The sequence below is a fragment of the Myodes glareolus genome, chromosome 21, assembly GCF_982192425.1.
Source record: "Myodes glareolus chromosome 21, mMyoGla1.1, whole genome shotgun sequence".
Classification (NCBI taxonomy): domain Eukaryota; kingdom Metazoa; phylum Chordata; class Mammalia; order Rodentia; family Cricetidae; genus Myodes; species Myodes glareolus.
The window spans coordinates 23,707,967-23,734,079 of record NC_142046.1 but is presented as its reverse complement, the minus strand read 5'-3'; positions in this window follow the sequence as shown (position 1 = coordinate 23,734,079).

Sequence of the window (26,113 nt, the reverse complement as noted above, 5' to 3'; positions counted from 1 at the left end):
TATGATTATCATTGGTATTTTTGGAATACTTTGTTTCAGGAACTAGCTGATTATAATCTTGAGAAACAGGAAGTTGCCCCCTTGTGATTATCATTGGTATTTTTGGAATACTGTGTTTCAGGAACTAGCAGATTATAATCTTGAGAATAATCTTGAGAAACAGGGAGTTGCCCCCATGTGATCATCACTGGTATTTTTGGAATTTTCTGTGACACCCTCCCTACCCCTTTCGGGATTACTGGGCAATGGTTTCTTCCTTTAAAAACCCATTTCCCCGGTTACTCGGGGTCAAACTCCTCCCCTGCGTGAGTTATGAGTCTTGGTTCCAGTGCACTGGTTCCCGTCTTGTCGATTAAACCTCCTGTGATTGCAGCAAGGACGGTCTCTCATGAGTTACTGGGGGGGTCATGAGAGTCTCCCCACATTGAGGGTCTTTCAATAGAATATATTATTATTGTTATCATTACTACATTTTATTTTCACACTCTTCTCATTGAGTCAAAAAGGTTGACAATAATCTTGCTTGTGTGAGAACATAATCACACCTGTGACTCCAAGAATGGTGGCCTCAAAGATAGAACCCAGAGTCTAGCACAGACTAGCAATATTTCCCTCTAGTAACTCTTTCCCTAGGAGGGAGTTAGTAAAAAACTGGGAATTCTCTTGAGAATATTTTTTCAACATCCATCCTCAAAATGGGTCTTTTTATAAATAAGGACATCATATCAGAAACAGATAAGTGACAAATAAATTCATGCCAATGTCCAATGTCCAATGTCCAATGTCATTATGTACTGAATAACAAAATTCACAAGTTATTGTAGTTTCAAGTCATCAATTTACCAGACTCTTTAAATCCTTGATAACAATGGCTGAGACTGAACATAGTTTATTTAATTTTGATCTTAATTACTAATATTAACTTTCAGATTAAATATTACATATCATACCATACAGGTAGATAGACAGACAGACAGAGAGATAGAGAGATGATAGATAGATAGATAGATAGATAGATAGATAGATAGATAGATAGATAGATAAGAGAAAGATAAAGTTCGATAGATATGGAGTAGATTATGTAAGGTATTGAAAGACCCGCTATGTGGGGAGACTCTCACTCAAGTCTTGGGATAACATGACCCCCCCCCCAGTAACTCACAAGAGACCATCCTTTCTGCAATAACATGTGGTTTATTTGACAGGTATCAGTGCACTGGGGCTGAGACTCATAAGTCACGCAGGGGAGGAGTTCAACCCCGAGTAACTAGGAGAATGGGTTTTTAAGGGAAGAAACCACAGCCCAGTAATCCAAAGGGGTAGGGAGGGCATCATGGAAAATTTCAAAAATACCAATGATAATCACAAGGGGGAAACTCCTGTTTCTCAAGATTATTCTCAAGATCACAATCTAGCTTTATCTTCAGCTAGTTCCTGAAACTGAACGGACTAATCCTAGATTTCTGATTCTTCTCTCATAAATGCTTAGATTTATGCCTCTATTTTTTCCTGCTAGGGGTGTCTGGATTTATCCAGGTCTTGTAGAATAGATAAATACATAAATAGATTAGATATAGATTGATATAGGTAGGGAAATAGAATACAATAGGCAGACAGATGTGTAGGTTAAATCATAACTACAAAAGATTAAAGAAGAAAAGTGTTTCAAAAAAGCCTGAGATACCAAAGTTCAAAAATCAATAAAGATGCAAGAGTTTTTTTTATTGATAACCAAGCAGGCCACTAAACTGTGCTGAGAAACTGCTGATATGGTCACTCAGAAAACTGTGAGTCACAGGTATGAAAGTGAAGCAGCTGAGTTGAGCTGAGTTGTTGAGACCCAGGCAAGTTTTGATACAGTTGAAATAATGAATCGATGGGTGAATGGCAAGTGGAAACAAATAAAGATGACTAACAGCTGATGATTTAATTGGACTTCATCAATAGGCAAGACTAAACAGAGCTGAAGTTCTGGGATATTTTGAAATTCTTTGCTTGCTGGTCTTTGAAGCACAGATCAGGTAGTGTGTGATATGACAGTTACATGATAGGTCAATGAAGACCCTTACCAGTTCTTCACCGCTTTGTGGAATCTCAGTCGAATTCCTTGGTCTGATGTGTCCACTAAGTTCTTGGGTTTTATTTCCTAATATAATTTTAGTGTGCCTGTTGTAGTTTGAATCAGAATGTTCCCCATAGACTTGATGCTTTGATAGATTCCCCATAGATTTGACGCTTCATCCCCAGTTGCTGGAACTCTTTCAAAAGAATTATGTGTGTCCTTATTGGAGGTGGTGTGTCACTGAAGCGGGCTTTGATGTATCAAAAAACTTGTTATTCCCAGTGTTCTCTCTCAGCCTCTTGTTTGTGTATCAAGAGGTGAATTCTCAGCTTTTCCATTGCTCTGCCATTATAAACTTTAACCCTTTAAATAAACTATAAACAATAAAAATAAATAACTCTAAGCCATATTAAATATTTTATCTTATAATTTGTCTTTGTTGTGTTGTTTATCAAAGCAAAAGAAAACTAAAATAACACCCTTCTCTTAGTCTAGATTCACCTCAAAAATGTACAAGAAAGCACCTTCTTTCCCATAAATAAATCACTTATCAATGTAGGTTATATATGTTTTATGTGAAATTGCACATAAAATCTCTGAATATCCATACTTGGGAAGGTTCACATATTCACTTGTGTGAACAATCATTCTCTATTCAAAATATCTTAAAATAGTCCCTCAGGTCAGAATCAGACTGAAAATCTAGAGTTGGAAAAGAATGAATTATTACTGATTATTCTTTTGAATTTCTGTTTCTTGTTAATATTCAACCACCATAAAAATTATGATCATAATCCTTAAAACAGCAAGAGAATGAGTAAACTAAAAATCCGCAACTATTTTTGAACAAACAGATTGTTACATCCAAATATCTATGCTGCTTGGCATTCTCACAAATAAGACGATCTGTCACATATGAAGAATGGCATTGTACCCAGAGAGGCTGATGCAGTGGCCAATACCAAGGAAGATATAACTAGTAATGGTGAGTTGCAGGTTTCTGGGTGTGGATAAGCTTGAGAATTTAATTTCTTTGCTACCCGCCAAAGTTCTTTGAGGTCCCTTATCTCTTTATTTATTATGGTAAGATCAAAGTAAACTTCTATTCTCCTTCTGTCAAGAAAGGAGTTGTGAAATTATCTTGAGGTAATTATCCTGGGATAATTACCAATAATTAATTTAAAATTTCACTCATTTCCTGTCCTCATGACAGCCAAGCACTAACCTCTTGCCCCAGTAAGACCCCTCCTAAGGAGTCCCACCTTTATAGTTACTCTCAAGTGAAAATCATTTAGAGCAAATTAGATGAAAATCAAAATTTTTGCTTCAGAGGAAGGGGGTAAATCTACTTATTAGTAGATTTAACTTAGCAGATTTGATTTTTATTATGAGAAAATTATTACAGTTAATATTATAATATACAGAGATAAAATTATATATTTATGAAAATTCAAAGACAACAATACAATGAACACCAATGCAAACTGTGAAGTCTATTTAAGTAACAATATATTAATGAGAGACAACTGATACATAATGAAATTTTCACACTGTTGGAACATGTTATTAATAGGAAAACTGATGGTGGTTATTGAGAGTTGATGGCACATGAGGATTTGACTCTATGACCCCTACCTCTTACATCGTATATTCATGAAACACTGTCTCTAAGTTTTACTGTCACCTGAAAGTATAGTCTGGATACCTTCTATCTCAACTAAACAGTGATGCATAGGTAGCCCTTCCAGAACAAGACGTCCTGAAGATTCTTTTTTCTTGAACACTCTTTTCAAATAAAAGCATTTCAAAGAAATTTGAACTCTTACCTGCTATATTCCTCAGTGGTGGGTGGGATCTTGTTCTCAGGAACGTTTCCTTTTAACCTTTTCAAAGTATGAGATTTCTGACTAATGGCTTAATATATTTGATAATATATTATCAAATTATAGCTGTTTCATTCTCTTCATCCTTTGCTGCAGTTTTAATGAGAAACAAGATTCTTTTCTCAACAAACCATACATTTTAAGATCTAGCTTTTCTATTTTCTTTTCTTAATCACAATGGGGGATGTAACATGAGGCCGGCTTGTTGGGGTGTCTTTTCCCGCCCGGTACCCCACAACCGGCAACTCCCAAGGAAAATCACACACAGGACTCCATAAGGTTATAAACTGATTGGCCCATTAGGTCAGGCTACTTATTAGCTCTTATAACTTATGTTACCCCATTATCCTTATCTATGTTAGCACATGGCTCCATACCTTTCTCAGCAGGGCAGGTTACATGCTGCCTCTTCGGTGGTCTGCACAGGAATGGCGGAGGGAGTTTCCTCCTCCCTAGCCTTATCCTATTCTCATTGCTCTACCTCTGCTTCCTGTCTGGTTGACCCGCCTATACTTCCTGCCTGGCCAATCAGCATTTTATTAAAGTACATGATTGACAGAATACAGACAATTCTCCCACGCCAGGGGGAAACCACAATTTTTGAGTGAAATTTGAAGTAAATTTTATTAAACTCTGACCATGACATTGGACATTGCCCAAGTCCATACCCTGGATTCCCAGAGAATGGACATAGAAAGGTCCTTATAAAGACAAAAGTCACCTACTTTCCAACTTTGTCCAATCAGAGGCAATCCTGCCTCCTGACAGGCTTCCTGCCTACATCTTACCTCTGTGTGAGCAAGCACATCCTGTGTAGTTTGGACAATCCACCTTGTTTACAGAAGTGAAAGCACATGCCTCATTATCTTATATGAACAGTCCCCAGCATTCCAGGAAGTTTTCTGTCTTTAGACAGACAGGAAAGAGGCATTATTGTTTTATAGATATCTTAAGCATAGTAACTTAAACTTAAAGCAAAATTTTAGAACTCACATTACTCTTTTTCACTTTATATATGCAGAAAGTACTGCACTTCTTTGGCAGAATACAGCATTAATTTCTTAAGTGCAGTTCCTGACAGATCCTTGATTACCTCTGACACTACAGGAGTCTCTCTTTTGCTGTCCACATTTCCACCAGCATTCTACTTTTCTGAATTGACAAAAGAATGAATGATTAAGTAATCTAGAGCTTACCCACTGTGCAGGTGTTCATTCTTACATGTTCCTCTTTCAATTCAGGTTCATCACAATGAACTACCAACTTTCTACTACCAACTTTCTTTGTTAATTACTATTGCTGTTAGTAAGGAAGAAAATTGAGAAAGAAAAGCTTTATTTTGGCTCATAGTAGAAAAAAGAATATAAATGCTGACTCCAAAGTGATGGAACATGTGACTAAGATTCCCCATATCTTGATAGATTAGGAAGCAAAAGTGGACAGGAGCCAATGGTGTTGGCAGAGTTAAGAGAATTAGCAAACACAAAATGAATTCTTTGTTGAAAGCTTTAGGTTTTTTTTTAGTTTTGTTGTGTGTGTGTGTGTGTTTGTTTCATTTTGCTATATTTTTTGTTATATTGGTATGTTGTTTTTTTTTCTTTTCTATTCTCTTTTTTTTGCTTGAGAGAGAAAAAGTTGTGTGGGTAGGGAGATGGAGAAGGATCTGGCAAGTATTGAATTGGGAGACAAACTTGATAAAAATATAATGTGTGAAAGTTTTACAAAAAAACATAGAAAGAAATGGGTCAGGCTATAAATGTCAATGTCTGACCCAATATCCTCCTTTTTCCAACAGAGTTCAGCATCCTAATAATTACATTACTGGGAATTTGGGGTTCCTGTTATGGACAGCACATATTGCTGATAAAATTGGAATCCATTCTTGGGATTGACAGTCCTGTTGATAAAGTGAATCTAATAAAAGAGTGGGGTTTTTTTTGAAGTTCATTGATAACTTCACTAGAATTTGAAAGTGAAAGAGCAAAAGCAGGCAAACTGTGTATTTCAGAAGTTGCCAGGAGGAAGAAGGAGGAGAAGAGAAAGGGAAAAATCCATGGCATTTCGACAAATCTGACGTGGAGGTCATCCGCATAGAAGGAAGGGGAACTCCAGAAAAATAGTGAGGAAGAAAAGTCCCTTAAAAAATAAACCTAGTCTTCTGGCTGACATCTGAAAGAAGAAGACAAAAGAGAAGAAAAAGGGAGGGTTAGACCTTTAGACTCAGAAAAGTGGGAAGACTAAACAGAGCCTTTGTGGCAGCTCTATTGCGACTGTATCAGGGGATATGAACTTTGGGAAAGAAAAGTATATCAACTGATTAAAGGGATAATATTTGTACCATTTCTTTGGCATGGCTTAGAGTGGATCTCCTTTCTGAGTGAGGGTGGTTGGTTCCTCAAAAAAGTGTTTATTTTCTGCCATTTGATTACCTTTAATGGAGGAGACAATATTATGTCTCCAACCCAGAGGTAATATTTCATTCATTTTCCTTTTGAGGGTCTTCGTTGTTGGAGGTGATTTCATTTTCCTTGCTCGTTATAGCCCGCTCTGACCTGGGAGCTGCATGAAGATGGGATGTGAACTAAGGCACATAGACACCACATGCTTAGTCTAACTGGATTTACCAAGCCATATCCCTATGTGCCACCCATTTCTACCATCAGCCCTTTAAAAAGCATCCTGTCCCCACATGGGTTTTCCTTGCCCAGCCTTAATATAAGAGAAGAAGCTTAGTCCTTCCTCAACTTGATATGTGATGTTTTATTGGCACCCATGATAGATCTGCCCCTTTCTGAACAGAAACAGAGGAAGAGTGGATTGGGGGGATCAGAGCGAGGTGAGGGAAGGGAATGTGAGAAGAAAAGGGAAGGGAAATTGTGGTCAGGTTGTAAAATAAATTTTACAAATTTAATTAATGATAATAATAAAAACTTCTATTTAGTGACCTGTTTGTGCAGGGGCTTTGACCCTGCTCCTCTCTCTTTCTCTCTAGTGCTGCATCTAATAAATGATAAGCTTTTTGCTAAAACTCAGTCTTTGTTGTCTATGAATTTTATTCTTCAAATCTGCTATAAAAGAAAAAGCTACTGGATCAGGCCTATTTGATGGTTGATAAAAATTTCATGACTATTAACTTCAAGTGCTAAACTCATTAAGAGAAAAAAATCTCTGAGGAAGTTTGAATGAGAATATCCCCAAAACACTTATATATTTGAACTTTTGATTGCCAGTTAGTGGAACTTTGGGAAGGATTAAGAGTTATGCCATTGTTGAAGTAGGCATGGCTCTGTTGCAGAAAGTATGTCCCTAGGAGTTGGCTTTGAGATTTCACAAGTCCATGCCAGATCCAGACTCTCCCTACCGGAGTGAAAATGGATGAATAGTCTAAAACTGTAGGTAAGATCCTAGTTAAATGATTCCTTTTAAAAGTTGTCATGATCAAGTGATTCATCATGGCACTAAAATTATGAGAGGCCCCATTACTCTCATAGACACAACATTTCCTTTATCAATAAATTTCACTAGCTTCTAAGGCAACAATGCTGGGTACCAGGTATTGAGAACACATGAGTCTGTGAGGAACTTTTTACATTGAAACCATAACTAGTGAAATTTCATGTTCTGAGCAATCAGTAGGAATACAAGATTCCTCCTAAAAATTGTTTTTTCTTCAATCAGTTGTATAAAGAGTCATGTAAGAAGTTTCAGGTTTCTGGTGACGCAAAAAAAAATATTTGCTAGAGTATAATATCAAAATAATATCAAAGACAGTGATTATTACTGTCATAATTTTATAGATGAAATGATAAAAACTTATAAGAACTTATTACTTTCCCTGGGATTAACTAGACAGTCAGCAAAGAGCAGAAACCAAAAAGTATCTAAAATTTAATGTTGGTAGGATTCATCACTGAAGACAGAGAAGAGTTCTCAACAGTCTATCTAACCAAATAGCATAAATATGGTGGGAAAGGAGAATAAAAGATAGCTGGGGATCAATATTATTTTAACAGTGGTATAGTGTGTTAGCAGCAAGAGAAGAAAAATGATCTCCATTTATTTAGGGTCTGGAAATAATTTGGTACCATTAACAAAACTATTGGTTCCAATGAAGGTAAATAGTTTTTGATTTGTAATGTGAAAATTAAATTAGCCAAGTGTTTGCATTTAATCAACAAACTTGTCATTATCATAAATGTCCTGCATCATGACATAAAGTGTATGCTAAACCAAGTAAGATAAACATATCTGTCCACCAGACTGGGATAAAGAAAGGAAAACATCTCAGCTTGAAGCATAGCAGAAAAGGTGCCTGGGGAGAAACATGACAGGTTTATAGCATTTGGTAAACACCTTCAGAGTGAAGCCCAGGGCAGGGTAGATGCTTTTTAAATCAGTGCAGGATTGGTGGAAGCAAGATGAAAAGAAACATGACAAATGGGGCTGTGTTTCTGTTCCTTCTTCCTGAGCCTGGCACAATCTATGTATGGTAGAGAGCAGCAAAGACCTGGAGGCCAGGCTCGAAGATGACAGTTAAAATATTTGTCCAGGAATAGAGCAAGAATCATGCAAGGCAGAGACAGGTGCAATTCAACAAGGAAGCTAAACCACTTAGGAGAGAACAGACCGAGAGCAGGCAGATGGGAAGATGGGATGTGGAAGCGACATGTTGAGACATTCATTCTGCGACAGTCTGGAGCCTCAGATTGTATCTTTTTATAGTAAATCTCAGGACTTTACTAGGGCTGATAAGAGATTTTCTAATAGAAACTGAGCTGATGTAGACTCAACAAAAATGGGCAGAGAATTCCAGGGGTACAAACTGATACACAGATGACCTTAAAGAGCAAAATGAAAGGTAAGGGGGAGCTCACATTATTCTCAAGCTTCACGGGAACTCAGAAAGAATCTTTGTGAAGCTTTCCCCTAAGTTGACTTTGTTCATCCATTTTTGACAGCTTTGTACATCCCAACTCCTTCTCCTCGCACACAAAAGAATCTACCTTGAAATTTTGTCTCATACAAATGACACACAGTCCCACAGAGCTTTTTTCCCAAAAGATTTGAAGCTGGCATATGGCTGTTGCAAAGATGGAGTTCAGCTGTTTCTTATTGGATTCTGTATATCTCTCACAGATAACACAGGGCAGCCAACTCCCTGGCTGTGGATCTATCTTTCTTCTGAATCAAATTCACAGTGATGAGGAAGAAAGGAAAGGAATTTAATTCTCAATGGGATTTCATATAGTGCTTTAAAACATTACTTTTGCTTCATACCAAGTAAGCAGTAATAACACAGGAGTGATGAAAATTTCCAATAGGATTGTGAAAATGGTGGAAGGAAGGCTTTACAAAATATATCTGAGTATCAAGGGTGTATAGTACAGTGAGTTTCCCCATGGAGTGTAAAACCACTCACTCATCCTCTGCAAAGAACTTCTTAAAGCTCATTTTGTCTGTGTCCAGAATTCCATCCTGAGATAAACATCTGCCAAGCCTGGAACGAATAACATTTGTAATACAGTTTATTACTTGATCGAACATGTAAAAAATCTAGAACAAGCACAAAATCTAGTTAGAACAGTATTCAATACATATGGGGTTTTTCCTCAAAGCTTTTAGTACAGTTTGTTATAAACTTTTCTATTGTTTACAAGGTGTTAGTAGGTTTTCCTAAAAGAGTAATTACAGATTAAATGAAAGAAATTGCTGGAATTGCACTTCAGTTAGAGCTAGGAAAGAAGGAGGATAGAGTATTACCTAGCCCTGTGGAAATCACAATAACCCTTCCTAAGTGTTTTGTTGGCATTACGTTAACAAAGGAAGCTTCAGGCTTCTTCAGCTTGAATTTGAAACTGCAAAAGAGACCTGACATTACAGATATTACACTCTCCTTTGATGGTTTGGATGCTAGCTGTTGAAGATGCTACCCTTCAGGCAGCTGACTTGGTATGGCTCAGGTGATCAATTCAACTTCTCATCCTTCTGTGTTTCTTGAATCAGCTTCATGGAAAAATACACTTTAATCTCTAATACTGAGATAAATGATTGCTTCTCTAAGACATGCAGCTTATTCTTCTGCTCTAACTGTCAAGAAAGAGGAGTCCTGAGTATCCTGATGATCTGTTTGAAAAGAAATAAAGGAACATTGAAATCTGGACATCATAAAAATATTTCTTCTTCCTCTTCCTCTTCCTCTTCCTCTTCCTCTTCTTCTTCTTCTTCTTCTCCTTCTCCTTCTCCTCCTCCTCCTCCTTCTTCTTCTCTCCCTCCCTTCCTTCCTTCCTCCCTCCGATCCTATCTTTTATTCTTCCCTTTTGATTTTTTTGAGACAGGGTTCCTCTGTATAGCTTTGGAGCCTGTACTGGAACATGCTCTCCAGACCAGGCTGGTCTTCAATTCTGACTCACCAGTGCTGGAATTAAGTGCATGCATCACCATGTGACATAAGAATGTTTCTTAATGTAGAAAGTTACTTGGAGCATTTGATTGGTTGTAGATCTTTCACAGAATCTGCATAGTGTTGGTACCATCCTAGTTAGACTTTGGAGTACTGTTATCAACAATGTAGATCTGTAGAACAAAAGAATATTTAACCACTTATTATCTGGGTGACTTTAGGCATATTGTTATATGGTTACTCATCGAATTTGTTCATGTAAAAAATGAGGGTTATATTTATCAACTTGAAAGTAGTTTTTGAAGATAAAGTGTACTAATGTATATGATGCATGACCCCACTAGTGACTAAATACATATTTATTTTATTACAAAAGTTATTGAACATTATTTTGTTGTACTAAACCATCATCGTCTGGATCAAAAATGTTCAAAACACAGAAAAAATAAGCCCAGACATGAACCTGCTTATTTTACAAGCACAGCATGCACTAATAAAACATGGCACTTTTCTCATATGAATTTTCTCCAGGGCTCCATTTTATTTTCCTATGCCATAACTCATGGCCATAAGGAAAAGGTCCAGGGAGAATAAAGCATTACTTTCCTGTGGAGAAGCAGCTCAGAATCTCTCTCATCCTATTAGGGAATATAAACGTGACTTTCAAATAATGGTACTCATATGCTTACCTATGATGTGCCCATACATTTCATACACCATAATGACTTTATAAAGATAACTTTACGAACAGTTTCATGTAATCCTCACAGCACATTCTATAACAATACCTGCAAAACCATTAGTTAAGTCAACATTTTTTTCAGACTGTATCCTTTCATTTTGGGTGGGCTCTTTTGCCTGAATGCTCTGATTCTCAGTCTTGGTTGCACATTAAAATCACTGAAACGAGATTTTAGTCTTCACCCAGATACCTCCAAACATGCTATCTACCAGTTGTAAAGAGGTACACACATTGGCAAATTTTAAAGTTCTTCAGATGTTTCTAGTGGAGAATAAAGTCATAAACTCTCTGTTCTTTGAGAATTTATTATTTTTACTTAGGCTGGCAGATGACTGAGCAGAGTAGAGCATCTGAACCTAACACAGGACTGGGAGAAAGCATGTGTGGAGGTACCAGTCTAAAATAAAATGGTAGTGATTACCTCAAATATTGAACTCTTTAAAAATGACATCAGAGTGGGAAAATATCAGCCCTGAAAGATGTGAATGATAAAATGATAACTCCATTCAGTAGGCTGCCTTTTTGTCTTATTGACAGTGTCCTTTCCTTTACAGAAGGCTCTCAGTTTCAGGTGTTCCCATTTATTTATTGTTGTTCTCAGTGTCTGTGCTTACTGGGGTTTTATTTGGAAAATAGTCTCCTATGCCCAGGTATTAAAGACTACATTACACCTTCTCTTCTATCAGGTTCATTGTGGTCGGATTTACATTGAGGTCTTTAATCAATTTGGACTTGAGTTTTGTACATGGTGATAGATATACATCTATTTTAATTATTTCACATGTTTACATCCAATTATGGCAGTACCATTTGTTGAAGAGATTCTCTTCCCATTGTATAATTTTAGCTTCTTTGTCAAAAATCAGGTCTTTATAGGTGTGGATTAATATCCAGGTCTCCAGTTTGATTCCACTTGTAAATCTCTCTGTTTTTAAGCCAATAACAAGCTGTTTTCATTATTGTATCTCTGTAAAGAGCTTGATGTTAGGGATGGTAATGCCTCTGGAAGTTCTTTTATTGTACAGGATTATTTTGGCTATGCTGGGTTTTTTTGTTTTCCTGTATGAAGTTGATTATTGTTCTTTCAAGGTCTGTGAAAACTTGTGTTGGAATTTTGATGGGGATTGCGTTGAATCTATAGAATGCTTTTGGTAGGATTGCCATTTTTACTATGTTGATCCTACCTATCCAAGAGCATGAGAGATTTTTCTATTCTCTGGTATCTTCTTCAGTTTCTATCTTTGAACTTAAGTTCTTATCAAATAGGTCTTTCACTTTTTTGGTTAGTGTTACCCCAAGATATTTGATGTTATTTGTCATTATTTTGAAAGTTGAGGTTTCTCTGATACTCCTCTCAGCTTCTTTATCATTTGTGTATAGAAAGGCTACTGATTTTTTTTAGTTGATTTCATATCCTGCCACATTACTGAAAGTATTATTCAGTTTTCACCAACTTCACATCAGACAAAAAAACTGATCTCCAAAATATATAAAGAATTCAAGAAATTAGACATTAAAATTTTAAATAACCCTATTAAAAATGGGATACAGAACTAAACAGAGAATTGTCAGCAGAAGAATCTCAAATGGCCCAAAGATACTTAAGAAAATGTTCAATATCCTTAACCATCAGAAGTATGCAAATCAAAACAACTCTGATATATCATCTTATACCTGTCAGAATGGCTAAGACCAAAAACACCAAAGATAACTTATGCTGGGGAAGATATGAAGTAAGGGGAACACTCATCTATTGCTGATGGGAATGCAAACTTGTGCAACCACTTTGGAAATCAGTATGGAGGTTTCTCAGAAAATTGGAACTCAAACTACCTCAGGATCCAACAATACCACTCTTGGGCATATACCTAAAAGTTAGTCAATCAAACTATAAAAACATTTGTTCAACTATGTTTAAAACAGCATTATTTGTAATAGCCAGAACCTGAAAACAATCTAGATGCCCCTCAACCTAATAATGGTTAAAGAAAATGTGGCACATTTACACATTAGAGTACTACTCAGTGGTAAAAAAAAAATGACATCTTTAATTTTGCATGCAAATGGATGGAATTAGAAAACATTATCCTGAGTGAGGTAACCAGACCCCAAAAAATGAATATGGTATGCATTCACTCATAAGTGGATACTAGCTATAAACAAAAGACATTGAGCCTATAGTTCATGATCCTAGAGAAGCAAAGTAATAATGTCAACCCAAAGAAAAAAAATATATAAATACACCTTGGAAACCGAAAACAGACAAGATCTCCTGATAAAATTGGGAGCATAGGGGTGGTAGAAGAAGGGAGCATAGAAGGGGAAGAGGAGGGAAAAGGGGGAGGTTTGAGGGAAACTTGAGGGAATAGGATAGTTGAGATGGAGAAAAGACAGAGATGAGAGCAAGGAAAGAGATATTTTGATTGAGGAATCCATTATAGGGTTAGCAGAAACCTAGCTCTAGAAAAATTCCCTGGAATCCACAAAGATGACCCCAGCTAAGACCATAAGCCACAGAGGAGAGGGAGCTCAACCTTGACTTACCCTGTAGTTAGACTAATGAATATCTTAAATATCCCCATAGAACCTTTATCTAGCAACGGATGGAAACAGAGGCAGAGGCCCACATCAGAGCACTTGACTGAGCTCCCAAAGTCTAGGTGAAGAGAGGGAGGAATGAGAATATGAGCAAAGAGGTCAAGAGCATGATGGGTTAATTCACTGAAACAGTCTACCAGAACTAATAGGAGTTCATCAACTCCAGCTGGACAGGGAAGGGACAAGCATAAGACCAAAGTAGTCCTTCTGAATGTAGTTGACATTTACATGCCTGAGGCAGAACGAGGGGCCACTGGTAGTGGCACCAGGATTTATCCCTACTGCATTTACTGGCTTCTTGTAGTCCTATTCTTTTTGATGCATACCTTGCTCAGCCTAGATATAGTAGGGAGGGTCTTGGAGCTACCCCAAATCTATGTGCCTTACCCTCTCTGAGGATTGAATGGGGGTGGGGTTGGAGGGTGTACAGAGGGAAAGGGAGGAGGGAAGGGGAGAACTTGGATTGATATTTTTTAAAAATCTAATATATTAAAAAATAAAATCAAAATGATGACAAAAAGTATGTAACTCTAGAAGATACATTTACATCCAACAAATAATATTTCTTTTTCACCAACCATAAATTCCTAAGGATCAAATAGTGTTGATGAGCAGCTTCATGTCACTTACAAAATGAAGTGATATAGTATTGTATAGTATTTCTTTTGCCCCAATTATGTAGTGAATAAATTTACTAATAAGAAAGGAACCAAAATGTAATATACCAGCTAATACTTTCTGAGTTGTGTAGCTAATTATTTGTCAATGTAGAATCTAGTGATAAAAATTTCATGAAGGCATACAAATAACAATAAATAAATCAAGTACAAGATACAGAACACTGGAGAATTTTTCATAATTATACTAATAATTAAAACATAATATTTAAATAATAATATATTCATTAACAAATTATAATTGTTTATTAATAAAGCTATTATTTATTAAAAATAATTTAAAATAATAATTAAAGCAGATATATATATATAAATAATATACATAATTATACTAGCTGACTTACACAGAGGGAAAATAACGTAGAATTCAGTTCTGGTTTTTCATTAACAACGATGTCCATACATACACACATATTCACACACCACAAAACATCAACATAAAACAACAGAAAATTGTTGCAGCAGCTCACTACTCTATGCCCCAGTATACGGCAGTAATTAGATATACTTGGGTTCCTAATATTGTGGAAATGCCATCACAACAAAAGAAAAAATCCAAAGTAAGTAAAATTGTGTCCTCTGTCCTTAAAAAGCAAATCTAAGCATTAAAGGAAGCTAGGGAATAATTTGTACAACCCAATAGGTAAAGCAGAGTAACATCAAGATTAGAGGAAGCTGCTTGAGTAAGTAACTTTAGGTTCAAATCCAAATGGTGGTGCTAAACTTAGTATACCAGTGTCTATGGGTGGAGATTTCCAAGTGTGTCTATGGGAAAAGATCTCCAAGTGAAAATTCTAAGGAAATTCTTGAGATATAAGGGTAGAAAAGAAATGCTATTAAGATAGAAAGTTATGGAACACATATCAATGATCTAGGGTGTCAGCACCATTTTCTTCTGGACAGAGTCAAATCTTCTCTTACCTCTTTTAGGCATTTGTTAAATGTCAGCTTATCATTGTGCACACCACATAGGCACACTCATACAGACACACACACCACTCTTGACTATGTTTGAGTTAACTGATTTTCCTCTGACCAGTAGGGAAAGGTACCACATGAGAATATTAACCAAGGATGCTTAAAAGCACAGGAAAGGTGAATAACCTATCTTTTGGAGTGAATAAATGAATGAAAGTAAAAGAATTTAGATTGGTCATGGGTTGTAGCTTTTAACAAAGGCTTAGGAAGTTGTTGGGTTATAAAAATGTAAAGTAACAGTGTGATCTACAACATTTTATTTCAAAATATTCCTCTTTCTGAATGTAAATTCCTGCATGTGAGGCACTGAGGCATAAGGCCTATGTGTCCGAAGCTATCATATGCTATATGGCAAGTTCAGACCAGATACAAACTAAGATGCTATCAAAAAACAGAACACGAAAGGCAACTAAAAATTCAAAATATTTCCTTTTGCCTTTTTTAATGGATAATGGATTACCAAGATTTAGAAGTAGAAGCAGAGATTTCAAAACTTCCTTGTGTTTCCATGGTCATAGTTGTCTTGTGGTGTGTGGGAGTTTGACATTGTGTTCAGGAAGCTCTTGGAAAAGCCTGAACTATCTGAATACCTAAAATTGAATGTAGAAATTCTTTCATCCATAAAGAGGGTTAAAGTAGAAAGTCCATGTAGAATAATGAAGAGAGCAGAGTAGCAAAGTCTAATGAGTTCCACTATCTGCAGGTTGGTTAGATGAAGAAGATCCAGGCAAAGAGACATGGCTACTGAGACAAGAGAAAAGACCAAAGAATCTAGTAAATATGAAGAAAAAGGCTTCGATGAAAAGGGTTTGGCCAGCTGGATAGCTGTGTTGAACATTTCTGGAAGAACAACTAAGATGAAATTAGAGATTGAGTGATGGCTTAGGTAAGGTCATGATGTGGGGCCATTATGGAAAGACACTTGAGTGAAATACTACTAATAAAGAGTATTAGGGAAAGTGAGAGGTAAGGTGGATTCTCAACAGTGCATACATGGACTATTAATTTCTTATTAAACTTGCAAAATATGTAAGGGTTCACTTACCCATTTGAACTGAAAGAAACTGAAGTAGGACCATAAGTATAGTTCATATAATCTGGAAGTCAGTACAAGTATCTCTTATTATTTTTTTTCTGTGAAAAAAATCTATCATCTACAGTGCTGAGGAGTTCCATCCAGAGGAGTGAGTCTGTGCTATCTGGGGCGGACTGTCCTGGTAGAGAGCACAGTCCCCTTGCCCAACTTCTGCTGCAGGGTCTTCTGTGTTCCACTTGACTCTGCCCTGCCCCCACGGTCGCCCTATTGTCTTCTGTGTCCTTGGAATACCAGCTATCCCTATTTCAGTGCTGAGGAGTTCCATCCAGAGGGTGCTGAGGAGTACCATCTAGAGGGACAGGAACAGTTCCTGCTCCTGCACTGAAGAGATCCACCCAGAGAGTCAGTCACAGCAAAAACTGAACCAAGACACCAAGACTCTCTTGGCTCCATTTGAAGGAAGATATGGGCAGGCGCCAATGCAAGAATTCCTCCAACAACCTGAAAGGCAACATGACATCACCAGAATCCAGGGATCATGCAACAAGAAGAATTGAACACCCTACTCCAGAAGAAATAGAAGAAATCGACACTAAGCAGAACTATATGAAAATAATAGAGGAACTTAAAGAGGAGGTGAAAATCTGCCGTAAAAAAATGGAGATAACAAACAAAAAAGTAGATGAAATGAATAAATCTCTCAAAGATACCCAAGAAAAGCAAGAAATCCCAGAAAAAACAATCAAACAGGTAAGGGAAACAGTCCAAGACTTCAAAAATGAAAAGGAGGTAATGAAGAAAACACAAACCGAGGGAAGGCTGGATATGGAAAATCTGGGTAAATGAATAAGAACTGCAGAGACAAGTATTACCAACAGAATACAAGAGATAGAAGAAAGAATCTCAAACACTGAAGATACTGTAGAGGAAATAAACTCACTGATTAAAGAACAAAACAAATCCAACAAATTCTTAACACAAAACATCCAGAAAATCTGGGACACCGTGAAAAAGCCAAACCTAAGAATAGTAGGTGTAGAAAAAGGAGAAGATTTACAGCTCAAAGGCCCAGAAAATATATTCACCAAAATTATTGAAGAAAACTTTCCCAGTCTAAAGAAGGATATTCCTATGAAGGTACAAGGAGCATAGAGAACACCAAATAGACTGGATCACAAAAAAAAAAAAAATCACCTCGCCATATAATAATCAAGAAACAAAACATACAGAATAGAGAACAAATATTAAGAGCTGCAAGGGAAAAAGGTCAAGTAACATATAACAGGAAATCTATCAGAATTACACCTGACTTCTCAATGGAAACCATGAAAGCCAGAAGGTCTTGGATAGATGTGCTGCAGAAACTAAGAGACCAAGGATGCAAGCCCAGACTACTATACTCAGCAAAGCTTGCATTTACCATCGATGGAGAAAACAAGATATTCCAGGGCAAAAACAGATTTAAACAATATGTATCCACAAACCCAGCCCTACAGAAAATACTAGAAGGAAAACCACAAACCAAGGAAGTCAACAACACTCATAATAACACAAGCATCTGACAACCCTCCACCAGCACAACTCAAAGAAGGGAAATGCACAAACAATAGCACCAGGAAAAATAACCGGAGTCAACAACCATTGATCATCAATATCACTTAATATCAATGGACTCAACTCACCTATTAAAAGGCACAGGTTAAGAAAATGGATACGTAATCAGGATCCAACATTCTGCTGTTTACAAGAAACACACCTCAAACACAAAGACAGACACTACCTCAGAGTAAAGGGTTGGGAAAGATTTTCCAATAAAATTGACCAAAGAAACAAGTGGGTGTGGCTATACGAATATCTTATAAAATAGATTTCAAACTAAAATCAAACAGAAGAGATGGAGGTGGACACTTTATACTCATATCAGGAACAATTCATCAGGAGGATGTCTCAATCCTGAATATCTATGCCCCTAATATAAAAGGACTCACATATGTAAAGAAACATTACTAGAACTCAGAACACACATCAAACCCCACACTCTAATAGTGGGTGATTTCAACACTCCTCTCTCACCAATGGACAGGTCAACCAGACAGAAACTTAATAGAGAAATAAGAGAACTAACAGATGTAATGAACCAAATGGACCTAACAGACATCTATAGAACATTCCACCCAAACATAAAAGAATATACTTTCTTCTCAGCATCTCATAGAACCCTCTCAAAAATTGATCAGATAATTGGTAACAAAGTAAGAACCCATAGATATAAAGAAATTGTAGTAATCTGTGTACTATCAGATCACCACAGAATAAAGTTAGAATTCAACAAAAATTCTAACCCCAGAAAGCCTACAAACTCATGGAAACTGAAGAGTCAACTACTGAACCATCCCTGGGTCAAGAAAGAAATAAAGAGAGAAGCTAAAGTCTTCCTTGAATTCAACGAAATTAAAGACACAACATACCCAAACCTATGGGACACTATGAAAACAGTACTAAGAGGAAAGTTCATAGCACTAAATGCCCACATAAAGAAAACGGAGAAAGCACACATTAGTAACTTAACAGCACACCTGAAAACTCTGGAAAAAAAAGAAGCAGACTCACCCAGGAGGAGTAGAAGACTGGAAATAATCAAATTGAGGGCTGATGTCAACAAAATTGAAACACAGAAAACAATACAAAGAATCAATGAAACAAAAAGCTGGTTCCTGAAGAAAATCAACAAGATTGATAAACCCTTATCCAAACTAATCAAACGGCAGAGAGAGAACATGCAAATTAACAAGATCAGAAATGAAAGGGGGACATAATCACAGACACAGAGGAAATTCAGACAATCATTAGATCTTACTACAAAAGCCTGTATGTCACAAAATTGGAAAATGTGGAAGAAATGGACACGTTTTTAGATAAATAAAATTTACCAAAATTAAGTCAAGACAAGGTAAACAGTTTAAACAGACCTACAAGTCGTGAAGAAATAGAAGCTGTCATCAGAAACCACCCTACCAAAAAAAAAAGCGCTGGCCCAGATGGTTTGAATGCAGAATTCTATCAGATCTTCCAAGTAGAGTTAACACCTATACTCCTTAATGTGTTTCACAAAATAGAAACAGAAGAGTCATTGCCTAACTCCTTTTACAAAGCTACAGTCACCCTGATACCGAAACTACACAAAGACTTAACCAAGAAAGAGAATTACAGTCCAATCTCACTCATGACATTGATGAAAAATTCTCAATAAAGTACTCAGAAACAGAATCCAAGAACACATCCAAAAAATTATACATTATAATCAAGTAGGCTTCATCCCAGTGAGGCAGGGCTGGTTCAACATATGAAAATCTATCAACGTAATCCATCATATAAATAAACTGAAGGAAAAAATGTATGATCATTTCATTAGATGCTGAAAAAGCATCTGACAAAATTCAACACTCCTTTATGATAAAGGTGTTGGAGAGATCAGGGATTCAAGGTTCATTCCTAAATATGATAAAGGTAATATACAGCAAGCTGACAACTAACATTAAATTAAATGGAGAGAAACTCAAAGCCATCCCACTAAAATCTGGAACAAGACAAGGCTGTCCATTCTCTCCATACCTCTTCAATATAGTGCTTGAAGTTCTAGCAATAGCAAAAAGAAAGTATAAAGAGATCAAGGGGATTCGAATTGGAAAGGAAGAAGTCAAACTTTCATTATTCACAGATGATATGATAGTGTACATAAGCGACGCCAAAAACTCTACCAAAGAATTCCTACAGCTGATCAATACCTTTAGTACTGTGGCAGGACACAAGATCAACTCCAAAAAAAAAAAGTTGCCCTCCTATACACAAAGAACAAAGATACAGAGAGGGAAATCAGAAAAATATCACCTTTCATGATAGCCACTAATAACATAAAGTATCTTCGGGTAACTCTAACCAAGGAAGTGAAAGATCTATTTGACAAGAACTTTTAAGTCTTTGAAGAAAGAAATTGAAGAGGATACCAGAAAATGAAAAAATCTCCCATGCTCTTGGATTGCGAGGATCAACATAGTAAAAATGGTAATTTTACCAAAAGTAGTCTATAGATTCAATGCAATCCCCATCAAAATCTCAGAGAAATTCTTCACAGACCTTGAGAGAACAATAATCAAGTTTATATGGCAAAACAAAAAACCCAGGATAACCAAAACACTCCTATACAATAAAAGTAATTCCAGAGGCATTACTATCCCTGACTTCAAACTCTATTACAGAAATACAGTAATGAAAACTGCTTGGTATTGGCACAAAAAAAGATATGTTGGCTAATGAAATCAAATCGAAGACCCAGATCTTAATCCACAAACCTACGAACACCTGATTTTCGACAGAGGAGCTAAAACTATACAATGGAAGAAAGAAAACCTCTTTAATAAATGGTGCTGGCATAACTGGATGTCAACCTGTAGAAGAATGAAAATAGATCCATATCTATCACCATGCACAAAACTCAAGTCCACATGGATTAAAGACATCAAAATTAATCTGACCACATTGAACCTGATAGAAGAGAAAGTGGGAAGTAGTCTACAAGATATAGGCACAGGAGACCACTTCCTAGGTAGAACCCTAGTAGCACAGACAATAAGAGCAACAATGAATAAGTGGGACCTCCTGAAACTGAGAAGCTTCTATAAAGCAAAGGACACTGTCACTAAGACAAAAAGGTAACCTACTAATTGGGAGAAGAACTTCACCAACCCCTCATCAGACAACGGTCTGATCTCCAAAATATACAAAGAACTCAAGAAACTAGACACTAAAACTCTAACCCAATTAAAAATTGGGTACTGAACTGAACAGACAATTCTCAACAGAAGAAGTTCAAATGGTCAAAAGACACTTAAGATCATGAACAACCTCCTAAGTGATCAGGGAAATGCAAACAAAATAACTTTGAGATACCATCTTACACCTTTCAGAATAGCTAAACTCAAAAACACCAATGATAGCTTATGCTGGAGAGGATGTGGAGTGAGGGGAACACTCATCCATTGTTGGTGGGAATGCAAACTTGTGCAGCCATTGTGGAAATCAGTGTGGCGGTTTCTCAGGAAACTGGGAGTCAACCTACCTCAGGACCCAGCAACTCCACTCTTGGGAATATACCCAAGAGATGCCCTATCATACTACAAAAGCATTTGTTCAACTATGTTCATAGCAGCACTATTTGTAATAGCCAGAACCTGGAAACAACCTAGGTGCCCCTCAATAGAAGAATGGTTAAAGAAGGTGTGGAACATGTACACATTAGTGTTTTACTCAGCAATAAAAAACAATGACATCTTGAATTTTGCATGCAAATGGATGGAAATAAAAAATACTTTACTGAGTGAGGTATACCAGACACAAAAAAAAGGACTATGGTATTTACTCACTCATAAGTAGATTCTAGCCACAATTTAAGGTCTTTGAGCCTATAATTCATGATTCTAGAGAAGCTAAATAAGAAGGTGAACCTAAAGAAAATCATATAGTTATCCTCCTTGATATTGGAAGTAGACAAGATTTTCAGGCAAAACTTGGGTTCACGGGGATGGGGGGGGTGAAGGGGAGGATTGGGGTAATCTTGGGGGAATGGGATGGGTGGGATGGAGGAAGGGTGGATATGGAAGCAGGGAAGTAAATATCTTAATTAAGGGAGCCATTTTAGGATTTGCAAGAGACTTGACTCTAGAGGGGTTCCCATGTCCAAGGAGAGGTCCCCAGATTGTTCCTTGGGTAGCAGAGGAGAGGGTGCCTGAACTGGCTTTGTCCCATAACCACACTGTTGAATATCTTGCATATCACCATAGAACCTTCATCTGGCGTTGGATGGAGATAGAGACAGAGACCCACACTGTAGCACTGGCCTTATCTCCCGAGGTCCCAATGAGGAGCAGAAGTAGGGAAAACATGAGCATGAGCAAGGAAGTCAGGATCACGAGTGATGTGTTCACCCACTGAGACGGTGGGACTGATCTAATGGGAGCTCACCAAGGCCAGCTGGACTTGGAGTGATAGAGCGTGTGATCAAACTGGACACTCTGAACATGGCTGGCAATGAAGGCTGACTGAAAAGCCAAGGACAGTGGCACTGGGTTTTGATTCTACTACATGGACTGACTTTGTGGGAGCCTGCTTTGTTTACATGCTCACCTTTATAGTCCTGGATGGAGGGGGGAGGACCTTGGACTTCCCACGGGGCAGGGAACCCTGACTGCTCCTAGGACTAGAGAGGGAGGTGGTTGTGGGGAGGGGGAGGAGGGGAGAGGGAGGAAAACGGGAGGCAGGGAGGAGGTTGAAATTTTTAATAAAAAAAAGAAAGAAATCTGAATAGTTAGAGGAAGTGGTGACAAGAGCTGCTTATGAAGGTATATAAGTCAGCAAATCACAGAGAAATTTGCTCACCCATGTTTACTTCAAAAATATTCAGAATGTCAAGATATTGAAGTAGTTTAGATGCATGTATAAATTTTGGTGTTTTTTTTCTATAAAAGATACCATCTTCAACAACAACAACAAAAATTCTATCGTCTAGATTGTATAGTAAAACCATGATTAATTAAAGTTAAAAATGTTAATTATATGTTATGCTTAGCATTCTATTATGTTTTACTTAAAAGGAGGAAAAGTACAAATAGATATGTCTTTTTCTTTTATGTCCTACTTTTTTTTCTTCTCATCTTTATTTTATTTTTAAACTAGTACTTTTCTGGGAGTAGAATAACTGAGTGAGTTGGCCTTCTCTACTTTAAAGCATAAGCTGAGATAGAGTGCTTCTGAGGCTGACCTCATTGCTTCAGTTATTGTGTAAGCACTGATGTGAATAACATGGCCAGATGTATAGGAAATAGCCCTTAAATTATGTTCACAAGCAGAGAGAAGTGTTTTTCTAAAACCAAAGATCTCTACATCTAGAAATTCCTACTACATAGAAATCACCTAGGGAATTTTACAAAATACTGATGCCTTAGGAGGTCTTAGTCCCAATATAAAAGATTTTCATTTCATTAGCCTAGAGTATAGCCTAGTTGTTGACACTTTTTAAACTCTCAATTATTTTTGTACTACAATGGTAGAGTACTAGCCTAGGATGGATTGAGTTTCAGAGATGATTCCAGAGAGAATAGAGCTGTGGAAAGTCCTTCTGTCTGTGTGTTGCTTTTATTAATAAATGAAAAAAGAATTGCTTTGAGCCTATGGCAGAAAGAACGGCCTAGGAAAATCTAGGCTGTATGCTGGGAGAATGAAGGGCAGAGTTAGAGAAAATAGAGAAAAGCCATAGAGCCTTGCCAGAGATAGATGTCAGAACTTTAGCCAGTAAGCCAGAGCCTTGTGGAGATATACATATTAACCAAAATGGGTTAAATTAATATGAAAGGGATAGTCAATAAGAAGCTACAGCTAATGGGTCAAGTAGTGATTTAAATAATACAATTTCTGTGTAATTATTTTTGGGTCTAAGCTAGCTGGGCAGTCAGAAACCAGCAAGTGGCCTCCCTCTTACAAATTGGTGCCAACGTGGCTAACTAAAATCCACTTAAAACCTGAGAAAGCTGAAAAAGTAATTTTAGATACAAAAGAACAGGGTTAAGCATGATTTCTTGGTAGTCAGAATTTTGCTGGTAGCATGCCACAGCTCCTTTAGGAGTTGTTTTTCTGATTCAGTCATAGCAGGAAAAATGCTGCTCTATTTTGAAATGCTGGCTTTCTGGGCCATGCTGACAGTGTGACCTCTGGCTCCTCCAGGAGACCAAACATTTTGATGGGGTTTGTGAGCAGCATCTTGCAGCTTGCTTGAAGGCAACTTGAAGTGGCTGTGTGCCTGGTCGTGGGGTATTGTGCACTGCTAATAGTAACAAGCAGCTCTGACATTCTGAACTGGGCAGGGCAAGCAGAAAATATTGAATAGCTAGTTATGGAGCAGTTCAAGTTTTGAGAAGCACTTAGCATTTCAAAAAGTGTTTTTGGACAGTAAAGAATTACCAATATTCAATAAAGACAAAACCAGATGGAAAAGAACTCTAAACAAGTCACACTGTTGGATAAATGTACGTAGTCTTGGAAGAGAGAAGAAAAAGAATATATACAGTTATTAAAATAAATAAACGATTAAAAAATGTAAAGTCTTTAAAGAGACAGAGTATAGACAGCCATAGATTAAAGGAGTAAGAATAATAAAATAAATATTAAAAGATAATAAAAGAACAAGCCAAGTAAAGATGGAGAATATGTAGAGAGTCTCAATTATGTATATTATTGTGTTCTCTTTGAATTTTTTTTACTGTGAAGGAGTTAAGTACAGAGAGAAATATCATTGTATGGGCTGCTAAACTAAACCAGCATATATATTTTAAAGGTATCTTGACTTCAGAATTTGAGTATAAGGATATGCTGCTTTGGAAAAGAGGTCTTCTTTTGTTATCACAGAGGATGAGAACTGGTGCAGTCGTTCCAGACTAATATGGTTTGATGGACAAAGACACCCAGAAATGTGCCCTTGAACACCCTCGAAAATTACTTCATCCAATAAACAGCCGAAAGAAGTTTGGACAGAACTGTATCCATATTCCCAAATATTGTTTATAAATGTTTCTTTACATTTAAAGGGCGATATTCTATAGAGATTTGCATTGGCATGAATCTTGGTTTATTGATACAAATTTAAGGTCAATACTGTTATATGTATATTTCTACTTTTGATTAAGGCATTGCATTTGTCTAGCTCATTTAAAAATGTAATGTATAATTAAGAAATATGGACTAATAGATAATCATCTATGATAGTTAAGCTTGTAGTCATGTTAGTTAGATTTTTCTAGATAGATAGATATGTATTTCAGATGGATAAGCATTCCTCAAACCTTTCAAAGACTACGGAATATAGTATTTAAAATGTTTTAAGAATTTAGGAGAGTGCTGGCTACCCCCTCCCGCCTGCCATCCTGGCTCCCATCCAGCAGGGGCCCTGACTTCTAGCAGAGGACCATCGGTGGGGTGAGTTTCCTTCGGGCCGTGGCAGGGTCCCGGTGAGGAGGAGCTTGGGTGTTCCCCGACCCCATAGACGCCCAGGTCGCCCTGCAGTGTTGGCTACCCCCTCCTGCCTGCCATCCTAGCTCCCATCCAGGTACGAATTCCTATATTTCTCCCTTCCCCCTGGGGCCATAAAATTTCCCCAGCTCAGCTGCCTTGCAAGCTGGGCCTTGGCTGTAGGTGCAGCTCGGCTCGAGGCAGTTCCTGGGTCCTAAAGGCCTCCCTGAGGACAGGTGGTCCAGGTGCCAGCTCAGCCACATTCCTGACCAGCAGGGGCCCTGACTTCTAGCAGAGGGCCTTCTGTGGGGTGAGCTGGCTTCGGGCCCTGGCAGGGTCCCAGCGAGGAGGAGCTTGGGCGTTCCCCGACCCCATAGACGCCCAGGTCGCCCTGCAGTGCTGGCTACCCCCTCCCGCCTGCCATCCCGGCTCCCATCCAGCAGGGGCCCTGACTTCTAGCAGAGGACCATCGGTGGGGTGAGTTTGCTTCGGGCCGTGGCAGGGTCCTGGTGAGGAGGAACTTGGGTGTTCCCCGACCCCATAGATGCCCAGGTCGCCCTGCAGTGCTGGCTACCCCCTCCCGCCTACCATCCCAGCTCCCATCCAGGTACGAATTCCTATATTTCTCCCTTCCCCCTGGGGCCATAAAATTTCCCCAGCTCAGCTGCCTTGCGAGCTGGGCC